The sequence below is a fragment of the Mixophyes fleayi genome (genome assembly GCF_038048845.1).
Source record: "Mixophyes fleayi isolate aMixFle1 chromosome 2 unlocalized genomic scaffold, aMixFle1.hap1 SUPER_2_unloc_3, whole genome shotgun sequence".
Classification (NCBI taxonomy): Eukaryota; Metazoa; Chordata; class Amphibia; order Anura; family Limnodynastidae; genus Mixophyes; species Mixophyes fleayi.
In genome coordinates this window covers 229,692-248,645 of record NW_027445880.1, presented here as the reverse complement: position 1 = coordinate 248,645, position 18,954 = coordinate 229,692, and the positions used below count along the sequence as shown (strand labels likewise).

The window sequence follows — 18,954 nt, the reverse complement described above, 5'->3', positions numbered from 1 at the left end:
TTGACAAACTTCAAGGATGGGGGATGAGAAATGAAGTTAGCTTGAAGCAATTCCTTAAAAATACAAGCATTAATCTAAAGATATTTAACCCTTCTTGATGACTGCTTAAGGATCCAGTGCACATGAGTTTGGCAGATGATGATAAAGAGTTCCTCTCGTACTTTACCTCCATCTTCTCTCTTTGCTTTACTCGGTTGCAACGCTTTCAGGCAAACTTCCCATGCAGACTTAAAATTTCTTGTCTCAATCTTCTAAACTACAGCAGATCCACATATCAGCCTACATCTGGACAGGTGACCACACCATGGGATCCCGGAGCAGAGGGCAATGGGATTGCTGAAAGTCCAAAGACATGATAGTAGAAATCACTGAAAATGCTTTCTCACAATAAAAATCCCTGACATCAATTGGAGTAAACATAGTGAAGGCCAGTCCTCTTTAGCATAGGGACAGCATCCAGGGTTATATTCCCTGATGGTCAGTGTAGGATTTCTCGTTTTTGTCTGTTTACGCTCCAAAGATCCTTTTGAGGTTTTCACTCACTGGAGAACATATCTTAGCGATCACCATTATGTGTATGAAACCCTGCTCAGCAGAACATGTAACCAATAGTAAAACATGGGCCGGTTAGCTCAGCTGGATAGAGTGTGGTGCTAATAATGCCAAGGTTGCGGGTTCGATCCCTGTACGGGCCAAAAAATTTAAGGTTATTCAGACTGTCTTCTTCGTGGACACATTGTGAAAAACCGTCAAAGAGTATAAATTAGAAGTCATGGCTGTATGTGTTTATATACACAGCACCATTACAGAAAAATCAGTGAAGCAGTTTGCTTATTATAGATTTAACTAATGTTCATTCCAGTAATATCAAAGAAAAAGCAAAAGTTGCATTTCACTTAACTGTTTAGGCATGAGAATTGGATTTAGTTGACTTATTCCTAGAGTTCAAGTAGCCAGTCTCCTAAAAGTTTACCAGCTTTTATTAAAACATTTGTCCCTTCAAGCTGGAAAAGGAATGTGAGGATCTGCAAAGTCATGAGAGAAAATGTCAATGGAAATCTTTTCTCAAACTAAAATTCTTGACTTTTCCATCCTCATCCAGTGCAATTTCAGCCAAAAATAGGGGATGCAGATTGCGTCACTGCACATGAACAATTTGCCAAATGATAACAGGTTGCATTAAAATGTTTCCTTTTCTAAGCCTGAAGAGAAATGTAAGGGTGCTCCAATGATTTTTACAAGTTTTGACAAACTTCAAGGATGCGGGATGAGAAATGAAGTTAGCTTGAAGCAATTCCTTAAAAACACAAGCATTAATCTAAAGATATTTAACCCTTCTTGATGACTGCTTAAGGATCCAGTGCACATGAGTTTGGCAGATGATGATAAAGAGTTCCTCTCGTACTTTACCTCCATCTTCTCTCTTTGCTTTACTCGGTTGCAACGCTTTCAGGCAAACTTCCCATGCAGACTTAAAATTTCTTGTCTCAATCTTCTAAACTACAGCAGATCCACATATCAGCCTATATCTGGACAGGTGACCACACCATGGGATCCCGGAGCAGAGGGCAATGGGATTGCTGAAAGTCCAAAGACATGATAGTAGAAATCGCTGAAAATGCTTTCTCACAATAAAAATCCCTGACATCAATTGGAGTAAACATAGTGAAGGCCAGTCCTCTTTAGCATAGGGACAGCATCCAGGGTTATATTCCCTGATGGTCAGTGTTGGATTTCTCGTTGGATTTAGTTGACTTATTCCTAGAGTTCAAGTAACCAGTCTCCTGAAAGGTTACCAGCTTTTACTAAAACATTTGTCCCTTCAAGCTGCAAAAGGAATGTAATGATCTGCAAAGTCCTGAGAGAAAATGTCAATGGAAATCTTTTCTCGAACTAAAATTCTTGACTTTTCCATCCTCTTCCAGTGCAATTTCAGCCAAAAATATGGGATGCAGATTGCGTCACTGCACATGAACAATTTGCCAAATGATAACAGGTTGCATTAAAATGTTTCCTTTTCTAAGCCTGAAGAGAAATGTAAGGGTGCTCCAATGATTTTTACAAGTTTTGACAAACTTCAAGGATGCGGGATGAGAAATGAAGTTAGCTTGAAGCAATTCCTTAAAAACATAAGCATTAATCTAAAGATATTTAACCCTTCTTGATGACTGCTTAAGGATCCAGTGCACATGAGTTTGGCAGATGATGATAAAGAGTTCCTCTCGTACTTTACCTCCATCTTCTCTCTTTGCTTTACTCGGTTGCAACGCTTTCAGGCAAACTTCCCATGCAGACTTAAAACTTCTTGTCTCAATCTTCTAAACTACAGCAGATCCACATATCAGCCTACATCTGGACAGATGACCACACCATGGGATCCCGGAGCAGAGGGCAATGGGATTGCTGAAAGTCCAAAGACGTGATAGTAGAAATCGCTGAAAATGCTTTCTCACAATAAAAATCCCTGACATCAATTGGAGTAAACATAGTGAAGGCCAGTCCTCTTTAGCATAGGGACAGCATCCAGGGTTATATTCCCTGATGGTCAGTGTTGGATTTCTCGTTTTTGTCTGTTTACGCTCCAAAGATCCTTTTGAGATTTTCATTCACTGGAGAACATGTCTTAGCGATCACCATGATGTGTATGAAACCCTGCTCAGCAAAACATGTAACCAATAGTAAAACATGGGTCGGTTAGCTCAGCTGGTTAGAGCGTGGTGCTAATAACGCCAAGGTCGCGGGTTCGATCCCCGTACTGGCCAAAAATTTTAAGATTATTCAGACTGTCTACTTCGTGGACACATTGTGAAAAACCGTCAAAGAGTATAAATTAGAAGTCATGGCTGTATGTGTTTATATACACAGCACCATTACAGAAAAACCAGTGAAGCAGTTTGCTTGTTATAGATTTAACTAATGTTCATTCCAGTAATATCAAAGAAAAAGCAAAAGTTGCGTTTCACTTAACTGTTTAGGCATGAGAATTGGATTTAGTTGACTTATTCCTAGAGTTCAAGTAGCCAGTCTCCTAAAAGTTTACCAGCTTTTATTAAAACATTTGTCCCTTCAAGCTGGAAAAGGAATGTGAGGATCTGCAAAGTCATGAGAGAAAATGTCAATGGAAATCTTTTCTCAAGCTAAAATTCTTGACTTTTCCATCCTCATCCAGTGCAATTTCAGCCAAAAATAGGGGATGCAGATTGCGTCACTGCACATGAACAATTTGCCAAATGATAACAGGTTGCATTAAAATGTTTCCTTTTCTAAGCCTGAAGAGAAATGTAAGGGTGCTCCAATGATTTTTACAAGTTTTGACAAACTTCAAGGATGCGGGATGAGAAATGAAGTTAGCTTGAAGCAATTCCTTAAAAACACAAGCATTAATCTAAAGATATTTAACCCTTCTTGATGACTGCTTAAGGATCCAGTGCACATGAGTTTGGCAGATGATGATAAAGAGTTCCTCTCATACTTTACCTCCATCTTCTCTCTTTGCTTTACTCGGTTGCAACGCTTTCAGGCAAACTTCCCATGCAGACTTAAAATTTCTTGTCTCAATCTTCTAAACTACAGCAGATCCACATATCAGCCTACATCTGGACAGGTGACCACACCATGGGATCCCGGAGCAGAGGGCAATGGGATTGCTGAAAGTCCAAAGACGTGATAGTAGAAATCGCTGAAAATGCTTTCTCACAATAAAAATCCCTGACATCAATTGGAGTAAACATAGTGAAGGCCAGTCCTCTTTAGCATATGGACAGCATCCAGGGTTATATTCCCTGATGGTCAGTGTTGGATTTCTCGTTTTTGTCTGTTTACGCTCCAAAGATCCTTTTGAGATTTTCACTCACTGGAGAACATGTCTTAGCGATCACCATGATGTGTATGAAACCCTGCTCAGCAGAACATGTAACCAATAGTAAAACATGGGTCGGTTAGCTCAGCTGGTTAGAGCGTGGTGCTAATAACGCCAAGGTCGCGGGTTCGATCCCCGTACTGGCCAAAAATTTTAAGATTATTCAGACTGTCTACTTCGTGGACACATTGTGAAAAACCGTCAAAGAGTATAAATTAGAAGTCATGGCTGTATGTGTTTATATACACAGCACCATTACAGAAAAACCAGTGAAGCAGTTTGCTTGTTATAGATTTAACTAATGTTCATTCCAGTAATATCAAAGAAAAAGCAAAAGTTGCGTTTCACTTAACTGTTTAGGCATGAGAATTGGATTTAGTTGACTTATTCCTAGAGTTCAAGTAGCCAGTCTCCTAAAACTTTACCAGCTTTTATTAAAACATTTGTCCCTTCAAGCTGGAAAAGGAATGTGAGGATCTGCAAAGTCATGAGAGAAAATGTCAATGGAAATCTTTTCTCGAACTAAAATTCTTGTTTTTTCCATCCTCATCCAGTGCAATTTCAGCCAAAAATAGGGGATGCAGATTGCGTCACTGCACATGAACAATTTGCCAAATGATAACAGGTTGCATTAAAATGTTTCCTTTTCTAAGCCTGAAGAGAAATGTAAGGGTGCTCCAATGATTTTTACAAGTTTTGACAAACTTCAAGGATGCGGGATGAGAAATGAAGTTAGCTTGAAGCAATTCCTTAAAAACACAAGCATTAATCTAAAGATATTTAACCCTTCTTGATGACTGCTTAAGGATCCAGTGCACATGAGTTTGGCAGATGATGATAAAGAGTTCCTCTCGTACTTTACCTCCATCTTCTCTCTTTGCTTTACTCGGTTGCAATGCTTTCAGGCAAACTTCCCATGCAGACTTAAAATTTCTTGTCTCAATCTTCTAAACTACAGCAGATCCACATATCAGCCTACATCTGGACAGGTGACCACACCATGGGATCCCGGAGCAGAGGGCAATGGGATTGCTGAAAGTCCAAAGACATTATAATAGAAATCGCTGAAAATGCTTTCTCACAATAAAAATCCCTGACATCAATTGGAGTAAACATAGTGAAGGCCAGTCCTCTTTAGCATAGGGACAGCATCCAGGGTTATATTCCCTGATGGTCAGTGTTGGATTTCTCGTTGGATTTAGTTGACTTATTCCTAGAGTTCAAGTAACCAGTCTCCTGAAAGGTTACCAGCTTTTACTAAAACATTTGTCCCTTCAAGCTGCAAAAGGAATGTAATGATCTGCAAAGTCATGAGAGAAAATGTCAATGGAAATCTTTTCTCGAACTAAAATTCTTGACTTTTCCATCCTCTTCCAGTGCAATTTCAGCCAAAAATATGGGATGCAGATTGCGTCACTGCACATGAACAATTTGCCAAATGATAAAAGGTTGCATTAAAATGTTTCCTTTTCTAAGCCTGAAGAGAAATGTAAGGGTGCTCCAATGATTTTTACAAGTTTTGACAAACTTCAAGGATGCGGGATGAGAAATGAATTTAGCTTGAAGCAATTCCTTAAAAACACAAGCATTAATCTAAAGATATTTAACCCTTCTTGATGACTGCTTAAGGATCCAGTGCACATGAGTTTGGCAGATGATGATAAAGAGTTCCTCTCGTACTTTACCTCCATCTTCTCTCTTTGCTTTACTCGGTTGCAACGCTTTCAGGCAAACTTCCCATGCAGACTTAAAACTTCTTGTCTCAATCTTCTAAACTACAGCAGATCCACATATCAGCCTACATCTGGACAGATGACCACACCATGGGATCCCGGAGCAGAGGGCAATGGGATTGCTGAAAGTCCAAAGACGTGATAGTAGAAATCGCTGAAAATGCTTTCTCACAATAAAAATCCCTGACATCAATTGGAGTAAACATAGTGAAGGCCAGTCCTCTTTAGCATAGGGACAGCATCCAGGGTTATATTCCCTGATGGTCAGTGTTGGATTTCTCGTTTTTGTCTGTTCACGCTCCAAAGATCCTTTTGAGATTTTCACTCACTGGAGAACATATCTTAGCTATCACCATGATGTGTATGAAACCCTGCTCTGCAGAACATGTAACCAATAGTAAAACATGGGCAGGTTAGATCAGCTGGTTAGAGCATGGTGCTAATAACACCAAGGTCGTGGGTTTGATCCCCGTACGGGCCAAACATTTTAAGGTTATTCAGATTGTCTACTTCGTGGACACATTGTGAAAAACCGTCAAAGAATATAAATTAGAAGTCATGGCTGTATGTGTTTATATACACAGCACCATTACAGAAAAACCAGTGAAGCAGTTTGCTTGTTATAGATTTAACTAATGTTCATTCCAGTAATATCAAAGAAAAAGCAAAAGTTGCGTTTCACTTAACTGTTTAGGCATGAGAATTGGATTTAGTTGACTTATTCCTAGAGTTCAAGTAGCCAGTCTCCTAAAAGTTTACCAGCTTTTATTAAAACATTTGTCCCTTCAAGCTGGAAAAGGAATGTGAGGATCTGCAAAGTCATGAGAGAAAATGTCAATGGAAATCTTTTCTCGAACTAAAATTCTTGACTTTTCCATCCTCATCCAGTGCAATTTCAGCCAAAAATAGGGGATGCAGATTGCGTCACTGCACATGAACAATTTGCCAAATGATAACAGGTTGCATTAAAATGTTTCCTTTTCTAAGCCTGAAGAGAAATGTAAGGGTGCTCCAATGATTTTTACAAGTTTTGACAAACTTCAAGGATGCGGGATGAGAAATGAAGTTAGCTTGAAGCAATTCCTTAAAAACACAAGCATTAATCTAAAGATATTTAACCCTTCTTGATGACTGCTTAAGGATCCAGTGCACATGAGTTTGGAAGATGATGATAAAGAGTTCCTCTCGTACTTTACCTCCATCTTCTCTCTTTGCTTTACTCGGTTGCAACGCTTTCAGGCAAACTTCCCATGCAGACTTAAAATTTCTTGTCTCAATCTTCTAAACTACAGCAGATCCACATATCAGCCTACATCTGGACAGGTGACCACACCATGGGATCCCGGAGCAGAGGGCAATGGGATTGCTGAAAGTCCAAAGCCGTGATAGTAGAAATCCCTGAAAATGCTTTCTCACAATAAAAATCCCTGACATCAGTTGGAGTAAACATAGTGAAGGCCAGTCCTCTTTAGCATAGGGACAGCATCCAGGGTTATATTCCCTGATGGTCAGTGTTGGATTTCTCGTTGGATTTAGTTGACTTATTCCTAGAGTTCAAGTAACCAGTCTCCTGAAAGTTTACCAGCTTTTATTAAAACATTTGTCCCTTCAAGCTGCAAAAGGAATGTAATGATCTGCAAAGTCATGAGAGAAAATGTCAATGGAAATCTTTTCTCGAACTAAAATTCTTGACTTTTCCATCCTCATCCAGTGCAATTTTAGCCAAAAATAGGGGATGCAGATTGCGTCACTGCACATGAACAATTTGCCAAATGATAACAGGTTGCATTAAAATGTTTCCTTTTCTAAGCCTGAAGAGAAATGTAAGGGTGCTCCAATGATTTTTACAAGTTTTGACAAACTTCAAGGATGCGGGATGAGAAATTAAGTTAGCTTGAAGCAATTCCTTAAAAACACAAGCATTAATCTAAAGATATTTAACCCTTCTTGATGACTGCTTAAGGATCCAGTGCACATGAGTTTGGCAGATGATGATAAAGAGTTCCTCTCGTACTTTACCTCCATCTTCTCTCTTTGCTTTACTCGGTTGCAACGCTTTCAGGCAAACTTCCCATGCAGACTTAAAACTTCTTGTCTCAATCTTCTAAACTACAGCAGATCCACATATCAGCCTACATCTGGACAGGTGACCACACCATGGAATCCCTGGGCAGAGGGCAATGGGATTGCTGAAAGTCCAAAGACGTGATAGTAGAAATCGCTGAAAATGCTTTCTCACAATAAAAATCCCTGACATCAATTGGAGTAAACATAGTGAAGGCCAGTCCTCTTTAGCATAGGGACAGCATCCAGGGTTATATTACCTGATGGTCAGTGTTGGATTTCTCGTTTTTGTCTGTTTACGCTCCAAAGATCCTTTTGAGATTTTCACTCACTGGAGAACATATCTTAGCGATCACCATGATGTGTATGAAACCCTGCTCTGCAGAACATGTAACCGATAGTAAAACATGGGCAGGTTAGATCAGCTGGTTAGAGCATGGTGCTAATAACACCAAGGTCGCGAGTTCGATCCCCGTACGTGCCAAACATTTTAAGGTTATTCAGACTGTCTACTTCGTGGACACATTGTGAAAAACCGTCAAAGAATATAAATTAGAAGTCATGGCTGTATGTGTTTATATACACAGCACCATTACAGAAAAACCAGTGAAGCAGTTTGCTTGTTATAGATTTAACTAATGTTCATTCCAGTAATATCAAAGAAAAAGCAAAAGTTGCGTTTCACTTAACTGTTTAGGCATGAGAATTGGATTTAGTTGACTTATTCCTAGAGTTCAAGTAGCCAGTCTCCTAAAAGTTTACCAGCTTTTATTAAAACATTTGTCCCTTCAAGCTGCAAAAGGAATGTGAGGATCTGCAAAGTCATGAGAGAAAATGTCAATGGAAATCTTTTCTCGAACTAAAATTCTTGACTTTTCCATCCTCATCCAGTGCAATTTCAGCCAAAAATAGGGGATGCAGATTGCGTCACTGCACATGAACAATTTGCCAAATGATAACAGGTTGCATTAAAATGTTTCCTTTTCTAAGCCTGAAGAGAAATGTAAGGGTGCTCCAATGATTTTTACAAGTTTTGACAAACTTCAAGGATGCGGGATGAGAAATGAAGTTAGCTTGAAGCAATTCCTTAAAAACACAAGCATTAATCTAAAGATATTTAACCCTTCTTGATGACTGCTTAAGGATCCAGTGCACATGAGTTTGGCAGATGATGATAAAGAGTTCCTCTCATACTTTACCTCCATCTTCTCTCTTTGCTTTACTCGGTTGCAACGCTTTCAGGCAAACTTCCCATGCAGACTTAAAATTTCTTGTCTCAATCTTCTAAACTACAGCAGATCCACATATCAGCCTACATCTGGACAGGTGACCACACCATGGGATCCCGGAGCAGAGGGCAATGGGATTGCTGAAAGTCCAAAGACGTGATAGTAGAAATCGCTGAAAATGCTTTCTCACAATAAAAATCCCTGACATCAATTGGAGTAAACATAGTGAAGGCCAGTCCTCTTTAGCATATGGACAGCATCCAGGGTTATATTCCCTGATGGTCAGTGTTGGATTTCTCGTTTTTGTCTGTTTACGCTCCAAAGATCCTTTTGAGATTTTCACTCACTGGAGAATATGTCTTAGCGATCACCATGATGTGTATGAAACCCTGCTCAGCAGAACATGTAACCAATAGTAAAACATGGGTCGGTTAGCTCAGCTGGTTAGAGCGTGGTGCTAATAACGCCAAGGTCGCGGGTTCGATCCCCGTACTGGCCAAAAATTTTAAGATTATTCAGACTGTCTACTTCGTGGACACATTGTGAAAAACCGTCAAAGAGTATAAATTAGAAGTCATGGCTGTATGTGTTTATATACACAGCACCATTACAGAAAAACCAGTGAAGCAGTTTGCTTGTTATAGATTTAACTAATGTTCATTCCAGTAATATCAAAGAAAAAGCAAAAGTTGCGTTTCACTTAACTGTTTAGGCATGAGAATTGGATTTAGTTGACTTATTCCTAGAGTTCAAGTAGCCAGTCTCCTAAAACTTTACCAGCTTTTATTAAAACATTTGTCCCTTCAAGCTGGAAAAGGAATGTGAGGATCTGCAAAGTCATGAGAGAAAATGTCAATGTAAATCTTTTCTCGAACTAAAATTCTTGTTTTTTCCATCCTCATCCAGTGCAATTTCAGCCAAAAATAGGGGATGCAGATTGCGTCACTGCACATGAACAATTTGCCAAATGATAACAGGTTGCATTAAAATGTTTCCTTTTCTAAGCCTGAAGAGAAATGTAAGGGTGCTCCAATGATTTTTACAAGTTTTGACAAACTTCAAGGATGCGGGATGAGAAATGAAGTTAGCTTGAAGCAATTCCTTAAAAACACAAGCATTAATCTAAAGATATTTAACCCTTCTTGATGACTGCTTAAGGATCCAGTGCACATGAGTTTGGCAGATGATGATAAAGAGTTCCTCTCGTACTTTACCTCCATCTTCTCTCTTTGCTTTACTCGGTTGCAACGCTTTCAGGCAAACTTCCCATGCAGACTTAAAATTTCTTGTCTCAATCTTCTAAACTACAGCAGATCCACATATCAGCCTACATCTGGACAGGTGACCACACCATGGGATCCCGGAGCAGAGGGCAATGGGATTGCTGAAAGTCCAAAGACATGATAGTAGAAATCGCTGAAAATGCTTTCTCACAATAAAAATCCCTGACATCAATTGGAGTAAACATAGTGAAGGCCAGTCCTCTTTAGCATAGGGACAGCATCCAGGGTTATATTCCCTGATGGTCAGTGTTGGATTTCTCGTTGGATTTAGTTGACTTATTCCTAGAGTTCAAGTAACCAGTCTCCTGAAAGTTTACCAGCTTTTATTAAAACATTTGTCCCTTCAAGCTGCAAAAGGAATGTAATGATCTGCAAAGTCATGAGAGAAAATGTCAATGGAAATCTTTTCTCGAACTAAAATTCTTGACTTTTCCATCCTCATCCAGTGCAATTTTAGCCAAAAATAGGGGATGCAGATTGCGTCACTGCACATGAACAATTTGCCAAATGATAACAGGTTGCATTAAAATGTTTCCTTTTCTAAGCCTGAAGAGAAATGTAAGGGTGCTCCAATGATTTTTACAAGTTTTGACAAACTTCAAGGATGCGGGATGAGAAATTAAGTTAGCTTGAAGCAATTCCTTAAAAACACAAGCATTAATCTAAAGATATTTAACCCTTCTTGATGACTGCTTAAGGATCCAGTGCACATGAGTTTGGCAGATGATGATAAAGAGTTCCTCTCGTACTTTACCTCCATCTTCTCTCTTTGCTTTACTCGGTTGCAACGCTTTCAGGCAAACTTCCCATGCAGACTTAAAACTTCTTGTCTCAATCTTCTAAACTACAGCAGATCCACATATCAGCCTACATCTGGACAGGTGACCACACCATGGAATCCCTGGGCAGAGGGCAATGGGATTGCTGAAAGTCCAAAGACGTGATAGTAGAAATCGCTGAAAATGCTTTCTCACAATAAAAATCCCTGACATCAATTGGAGTAAACATAGTGAAGGCCAGTCCTCTTTAGCATAGGGACAGCATCCAGGGTTATATTACCTGATGGTCAGTGTTGGATTTCTCGTTTTTGTCTGTTTACGCTCCAAAGATCCTTTTGAGATTTTCACTCACTGGAGAACATATCTTAGCGATCACCATGATGTGTATGAAACCCTGCTCTGCAGAACATGTAACCGATAGTAAAACATGGGCAGGTTAGATCAGCTGGTTAGAGCATGGTGCTAATAACACCAAGGTCGCGAGTTCGATCCCCATACGCGCCATACATTTTAAGGTTATTCAGACTGTCTACTTCGTGGACACATTGTGAAAAACCGTCAAAGAATATAAATTAGAAGTCATGGCTGTATGTGTTTATATACACAGCACCATTACAGAAAAACCAGTGAAGCAGTTTGCTTGTTATAGATTTAACTAATGTTCATTCCAGTAATATCAAAGAAAAAGCAAAAGTTGCGTTTCACTTAACTGTTTAGGCATGAGAATTGGATTTAGTTGACTTATTCCTAGAGTTCAAGTAGCCAGTCTCCTAAAAGTTTACCAGCTTTTATTAAAACATTTGTCCCTTCAAGCTGCAAAAGGAATGTGAGGATCTGCAAAGTCATGAGAGAAAATGTCAATGGAAATCTTTTCTCGAACTAAAATTCTTGACTTTTCCATCCTCATCCAGTGCAATTTCAGCCAAAAATAGGGGATGCAGATTGCGTCACTGCACATGAACAATTTGCCAAATGATAACAGGTTGCATTAAAATGTTTCCTTTTCTAAGCCTGAAGAGAAATGTAAGGGTGCTCCAATGATTTTTACAAGTTTTGACAAACTTCAAGGATGCGGGATGAGAAATGAAGTTAGCTTGAAGCAATTCCTTAAAAACACAAGCATTAATCTAAAGATATTTAACCCTTCTTGATGACTGCTTAAGGATCCAGTGCACATGAGTTTGGCAGATGATGATAAAGAGTTCCTCTCGTACTTTACCTCCATCTTCTCTCTTTGCTTTACTCGGTTGCAACGCTTTCAGGCAAACTTCCCATGCAGACTTAAAATTTCTTGTCTCAATCTTCTAAACTACAGCAGATCCACATATCAGCCTACATCTGGACAGGTGACCACACCATGGGATCCCGGAGCAGAGGGCAATGGGATTGCTGAAAGTCCAAAGACGTGATAGTAGAAATCGCTGAAAATGCTTTCTCACAATAAAAATCCCTGACATCAATTGGAGTAAACATAGTGAAGGCCAGTCCTCTTTAGCATAGGGACAGCATCCAGGGTTCTATTCCCTGATGGTCAGTGTTGGATTTCTCGTTTTTGTCTGTTTACGCTCCAAAGATCCTTTTGAGATTTTCACTCACTGGAGAACATATCTTAGCGATCACCATTATGTGTATGAAACCCTGCTCAGCAGAACATGTAACCAAAAGTAAAACATGGGCCGGTTAGCTCAGCTGTTTAGAGCGTGGTGCTAATAACGCCAAGGTCGCGGGTTCGATCCCCGCACGGGCCAAAAATTTTAAGGTTATTCAGACTGTCTACTTCGTGGACACATTGTGAAAAACCGTCAAAGTGTATAAATTAGAAGTCATGGCTGTATGTGTTTATATACACAGCACCATTACAGAAAAACCAGTGAAGCAGTTTGCTTGTTATAGATTTAACTAATGTTCATTCCAGTAATATCAAAGAAAAAGCAAAAGTTGCGTTTCACTTAACTGTTTAGGCATGAGAATTGGATTTAGTTGACTTATTCCTAGAGTTCAAGTAGCCAGTCTCCTAAAAGTTTACCAGCTTTTATTAAAACATTTGTCCCTTCAAGCTGGAAAAGGAATGTGAGGATCTGCAAAGTCATGAGAGAAAATGTCAATGGAAATCTTTTCTCGAACTAAAATTCTTGACTTTTCCATCCTCATCCAGTGCAATTTCAGCCAAAAATAGGGGATGCAGATTGCGTCACAGCACATGAACAATTTGCCAAATGATAACAGGTTGCATTAAAATGTTTCCTTTTCTAAGCCTGAAGAGAAATGTAAGGGTGCTCCAATGATTTTTACAAGTTTTGACAAACTTCAAGGATGCGGGATGAGAAATGAAGTTAGCTTGAAGCAATTCCTTAAAAACACAAGCATTAATCTAAAGATATTTAACCCTTCTTGATGACTGCTTAAGGATCCAGTGCACATGAGTTTGGCAGATGATGATAAAGAGATCTTCTCGTACTTTACCTCCATCTTCTCTCTTTGCTTTACTCGGTTGCAACGCTTTCAGGCAAACTTCCCATGCAGACTTAAAACTTCTTGTCTCAATCTTCTAAACTACAGCAGATCCACATATCAGCCTACATCTGGACAGGTGACCACACCATGGGATACCAGAGCAGAGGGCAATGGGATTGCTGAAAGTCCAAAGACGTGATAGTAGAAATCGCTGAAAATGCTTTCTCACAATAAAAATCCCTGACATCAATTAGAGTAAACATAGTGAAGGCCAGTCCTCTTTAGCATAGGGACAGCATCCAGGGTTATATTCCCTGATGGTCAGTGTTGGATTTCTCGTTGGATTTAGTTGACTTATTCCTAGAGTTCAAGTAACCAGTCTCCTGAAAGTTTACCAGCTTTTATTAAAACATTTGTCCCTTCAAGCTGCAAAAGGAATGTGAGGATCTGCAAAGTCATGAGAGAAAATGTCAATGGAAATCTTTTCTCGAACTAAAATTCTTGACTTTTCCATCCTCATCCAGTGCAATTTCAGCCAAAAATAGGGGATGCAGATTGCGTCCCTGCACATGAACAATTTGCCAAATGATAACAGGTTGCATTAAAATGTTTCCTTTTCTAAGCCTGAAGAGAAATGTAAGGGTGCTCCAATGATTTTTACAAGTTTTGACAAACTTCAAGGATGCGGGATGAGAAATGAAGTTAGCTTGAAGCAATTCCTTAAAAACACAAGCATTAATCTAAAGATATTTAACCCTTCTTGATGACTGCTTAAGGATCCAGTGCACATGAGTTTGGCAGATGATGATAAAGAGTTCCTCTTGTACTTTACCTCCATCTTCTCTCTTTGCTTTACTCGGTTGCAACGCTTTCAGGCAAACTTCCCATGCAGACTTAAAATTTCTTGTCTCAATCTTCTAAACTACAGCAGATCCACATATCAGCCTACATCTGGACAGGTGACCACACCATGGGATCCCGGAGCAGAGGGCAATGGGATTGCTGAAAGTCCAAAGCCGTGATAGTAGAAATCCCTGAAAATGCTTTCTCACAATAAAAATCCCTGACATCAGTTGGAGTAAACATAGTGAAGGCCAGTCCTCTTTAGCATAGGGACAGCATCCAGGGTTATATTCCCTGATGGTCAGTGTTGGATTTCTCGTTGGATTTAGTTGACTTATTCCTAGAGTTCAAGTAACCAGTCTCCTGAAAGTTTACCAGCTTTTATTAAAACATTTGTCCCTTCAAGCTGCAAAAGGAATGTAATGATCTGCAAAGTCATGAGAGAAAATGTCAATGGAAATCTTTTCTCGAACTAAAATTCTTGACTTTTCCATCCTCATCCAGTGCAATTTTAGCCAAAAATAGGGGATGCAGATTGCGTCACTGCACATGAACAATTTGCCAAATGATAACAGGTTGCATTAAAATGTTTCCTTTTCTAAGCCTGAAGAGAAATGTAAGGGTGCTCCAATGATTTTTACAAGTTTTGACAAACTTCAAGGATGCGGGATGAGAAATGAAGTTAGCTTGAAGCAATTCCTTAAAAACACAAGCATTAATCTAAAGATATTTAACCCTTCTTGATGACTGCTTAAGGATCCAGTGCACATGAGTTTGGCAGATGATGATAAAGAGTTCCTCTCGTACTTTACCTCCATCTTCTCTCTTTGCTTTACTCGGTTGCAACGCTTTCAGGCAAACTTCCCATGCAGACTTAAAACTTCTTGTCTCAATCTTCTAAACTACAGCAGATCCACATATCAGCCTACATCTGGACAGGTGACCACACCATGGAATCCCTGGGCAGAGGGCAATGGGATTGCTGAAAGTCCAAAAACGTGGAAGTAGAAATCGCTGAAAATGCTTTCTCACAATAAAAATCCCTGACATCAATTGGAGTAAACATAGTGAAGGCCAGTCCTCTTTAGCATAGGGACAGCATCCAGGGTTATATTACCTGATGGTCAGTGTTGGATTTCTCGTTTTTGTCTGTTTACGCTCCAAAGATCCTTTTGAGATTTTCACTCACTGGAGAACATATCTTAGCGATCACCATGATGTGTATGAAACCCTGCTCTGCAGAACATGTAACCGATAGTAAAACATGGGCAGGTTAGATCAGCTGGTTAGAGCATGGTGCTAATAACACCAAGGTCGTGAGTTCGATCCCCGTACGCGCCAAACATTTTAAGGTTATTCAGACTGTCTACTTCGTGGACACATTGTGAAAAACCGTCAAAGAATATAAATTAGAAGTCATGGCTGTATGTGTTTATATACACAGCACCATTACAGAAAAACCAGTGAAGCAGTTTGCTTGTTATAGATTTAACTAATGTTCATTCCAGTAATATCAAAGAAAAAGCAAAAGTTGCGTTTCACTTAACTGTTTAGGCATGAGAATTGGATTTAGTTGACTTAATCCTAGAGTTCAAGTAGCCAGTCTCCTAAAAGTTTACCAGCTTTTATTAAAACATTTGTCCCTTCAAGCTGCAAAAGGAATGTGAGGATCTGCAAAGTCATGAGAGAAAATGTCAATGGAAATCTTTTCTCGAACTAAAATTCTTGACTTTTCCATCCTCATCCAGTGCAATTTCAGCCAAAAATAGGGGATGCAGATTGCGTCACTGCACATGAACAATTTGCCAAATGATAACAGGTTGCATTAAAATGTTTCCTTTTCTAAGCCTGAAGAGAAATGTAAGGGTGCTCCAATGATTTTTACAAGTTTTGACAAACTTCAAGGATGCGGGATGAGAAATGAAGTTAGCTTGAAGCAATTCCTTAAAAACACAAGCATTAATCTAAAGATATTTAACCCTTCTTGGTGACTGCTTAAGGATCCAGTGCACATGAGTTTGGCAGATGATGATAAAGAGTTCCTCTCGTACTTTACCTCCATCTTCTCTCTTTGCTTTACTCGGTTGCAACGCTTTCAGGCAAACTTCCCATGCAGACTTAAAATTTCTTGTCTCAATCTTCTAAACTACAGCAGATCCACATATCAGCCTACATCTGGACAGGTGACCACACCATGGGATCCCGGAGCAGAGGGCAATGGGATTGCTGAAAGTCCAAAGACGTGATAGTAGAAATCGCTGAAAATGCTTTCTCACAATAAAAATCCCTGACATCAATTGGAGTAAACATAGTGAAGGCCAGTCCTCTTTAGCATAGGGACAGCATCCAGGGTTCTATTCCCTGATGGTCAGTGTTGGATTTCTCGTTTTTGTCTGTTTACGCTCCAAAGATCCTTTTGAGATTTTCACTCACTGGAGAACATATCTTAGCGATCACCATTATGTGTATGAAACCCTGCTCAGCAGAACATGTAACCAAAAGTAAAACATGGGCCGGTTAGCTCAGCTGGTTAGAGCGTGGTGCTAATAACGCCAAGGTCGCGGGTTCGATCCCCGCACGGGCCAAAAATTTTAAGGTTATTCAGACTGTCTACTTCGTGGACACATTGTGAAAAACCGTCAAAGTGTATAAATTAGAAGTCATGGCTGTATGTGTTTATATACACAGCACCATTACAGAAAAACCAGTGAAGCAGTTTGCTTGTTATAGATTTAACTAATGTTCATTCCAGTAATATCAAAGAAAAAGCAAAAGTTGCGTTTCACTTAACTGTTTAGGCATGAGAATTGGATTTAGTTGACTTATTCCTAGAGTTCAAGTAGCCAGTCTCCTAAAAGTTTACCAGCTTTTATTAAAACATTTGTCCCTTCAAGCTGGAAAAGGAATGTGAGGATCTGCAAAGTCATGAGAGAAAATGTCAATGGAAATCTTTTCTCGAACTAAAATTCTTGACTTTTCCATCCTCATCCAGTGCAATTTCAGCCAAAAATAGGGGATGCAGATTGCGTCACAGCACATGAACAATTTGCCAAATGATAACAGGTTGCATTAAAATGTTTCCTTTTCTAAGCCTGAAGAGAAATGTAAGGGTGCTCCAATGATTTTTACAAGTTTTGACAAACTTCAAGGATGCGGGATGAGAAATGAAGTTAGCTTGAAGCAATTCCTTAAAAACACAAGCATTAATCTAAAGATATTTAACCCTTCTTGATGACTGCTTAAGGATCCAGTGCACATGAGTTTGGCAGATGATGATAAAGAGATCCTCTCGTACTTTACCTCCATCTTCTCTCTTTGCTTTACTCGGTTGCAACGCTTTCAGGCAAACTTCCCATGCAGACTTAAAATTTCTTGTCTCAATCTTCTAAACTACAGCAGATCCACATATCAGCCTACATCTGGACAGGTGACCACACCATGGGATCCCGGAGCAGAGGGCAATGGGATTGCTGAAAGTCCAAAGACGTGATAGTAGAAATCGCTGAAAATGCTTTCTCACAATAAAAATCCCTGACATCAATTGGAGTAAACATAGTGAAGGCCAGTCCTCTTTAGCATAGGGACAGCATCCAGGGTTCTATTCCCTGATGGTCAGTGTTGGATTTCTCGTTTTTGTCTGTTTACGCTCCAAAGATCCTTTTGAGATTTTCACTCACTGGAGAACATATCTTAGCGATCACCATTATGTGTATGAAACCCTGCTCAGCAGAACATGTAACCAAAAGTAAAACATGGGCCGGTTAGCTCAGCTGGTTAGAGCGTGGTGCTAATAACGCCAAGGTCACGGGTTCGATCCCCGCACGGGCCAAAAATTTTAAGGTTATTCAGACTGTCTACTTCGTGGACACATTGTGAAAAACCGTCAAAGTGTATAAATTAGAAGTCATGGCTGTATGTGTTTATATACACAGCACCATTACAGAAAAACCAGTGAAGCAGTTTGCTTGTTATAGATTTAACTAATGTTCATTCCAGTAATATCAAAGAAAAAGCAAAAGTTGCGTTTCACTTAACTGTTTAGGCATGAGAATTGGATTTAGTTGACTTATTCCTAGAGTTCAAGTAGCCAGTCTCCTAAAAGTTTACCAGCTTTTATTAAAACATTTGTCCCTTCAAGCTGGAAAAGGAATGTGAGGATCTGCAAAGTCATGAGAGAAAATGTCAATGGAAATCTTTTCTCGAACTAAAATTCTTGACTTTTCCATCCTCATCCAGTGCAATTTCAGCCAAAAATAGGGGATGCAGATTGCGTCACAGCACATGAACAATTTGCCAAATGATAACAGGTTGCATTAAAATGTTTCCTTTTCTAAGCCTGAAGAGAAATGTAAGGGTGCTCCAATGATTTTTACAAGTTTTGACAAACTTCAAGGATGCGGGATGAGAAATGAAGTTAGCTTGAAGCAATTCCTTAAAAACACAAGCATTAATGTAAAGATATTTAACCCTTCTTGATGACTGCTTAAGGATCCAGTGCACATGAGTTTGGCAGATGATGATAAAGAGATCTTCTCGTACTTTACCTCCATCTTCTCTCTTTGCTTTACTCGGTTGCAACGCTTTCAGGCAAACTTCCCATGCAGACTTAAAACTTCTTGTCTCAATCTTCTAAACTACAGCAGATCCACATATCAGCCTACATCTGGACAGGTGACCACACCATGGGATACCAGAGCAGAGGGCAATGGG

At 39.6% G+C, this 18,954-nt stretch overlaps 6 non-coding genes across 6 annotated transcripts; all 6 read left to right on the top strand.

The window, feature by feature from the left end:
- The first annotated feature begins 2,688 nt into the window (after positions 1–2,688).
- TRNAI-AAU (transfer RNA isoleucine (anticodon AAU)) lies at positions 2,689–2,762 on the top strand. Its single transcript has one exon. It is a non-coding gene; the product is annotated as a tRNA-Ile (tRNA).
- Positions 2,763–3,932: 1,170 nt separating this feature from the next.
- On the top strand, positions 3,933–4,006 carry TRNAI-AAU (transfer RNA isoleucine (anticodon AAU)). The gene has a single exon. It is a non-coding gene; the product is annotated as a tRNA-Ile (tRNA).
- Positions 4,007–9,310: 5,304 nt separating this feature from the next.
- On the top strand, positions 9,311–9,384 carry TRNAI-AAU (transfer RNA isoleucine (anticodon AAU)). The gene has a single exon. It is a non-coding gene; the product is annotated as a tRNA-Ile (tRNA).
- A 3,237-nt stretch (positions 9,385–12,621) lies between these two features.
- TRNAI-AAU (transfer RNA isoleucine (anticodon AAU)) lies at positions 12,622–12,695 on the top strand. The gene has a single exon. It is a non-coding gene; the product is annotated as a tRNA-Ile (tRNA).
- Positions 12,696–16,755: 4,060 nt separating this feature from the next.
- Positions 16,756–16,829, top strand: TRNAI-AAU (transfer RNA isoleucine (anticodon AAU)). Its single transcript has one exon. It is a non-coding gene; the product is annotated as a tRNA-Ile (tRNA).
- A 1,170-nt stretch (positions 16,830–17,999) lies between these two features.
- On the top strand, positions 18,000–18,073 carry TRNAI-AAU (transfer RNA isoleucine (anticodon AAU)). Its single transcript has one exon. It is a non-coding gene; the product is annotated as a tRNA-Ile (tRNA).
- Positions 18,074–18,954: the final 881 nt, after the last annotated feature.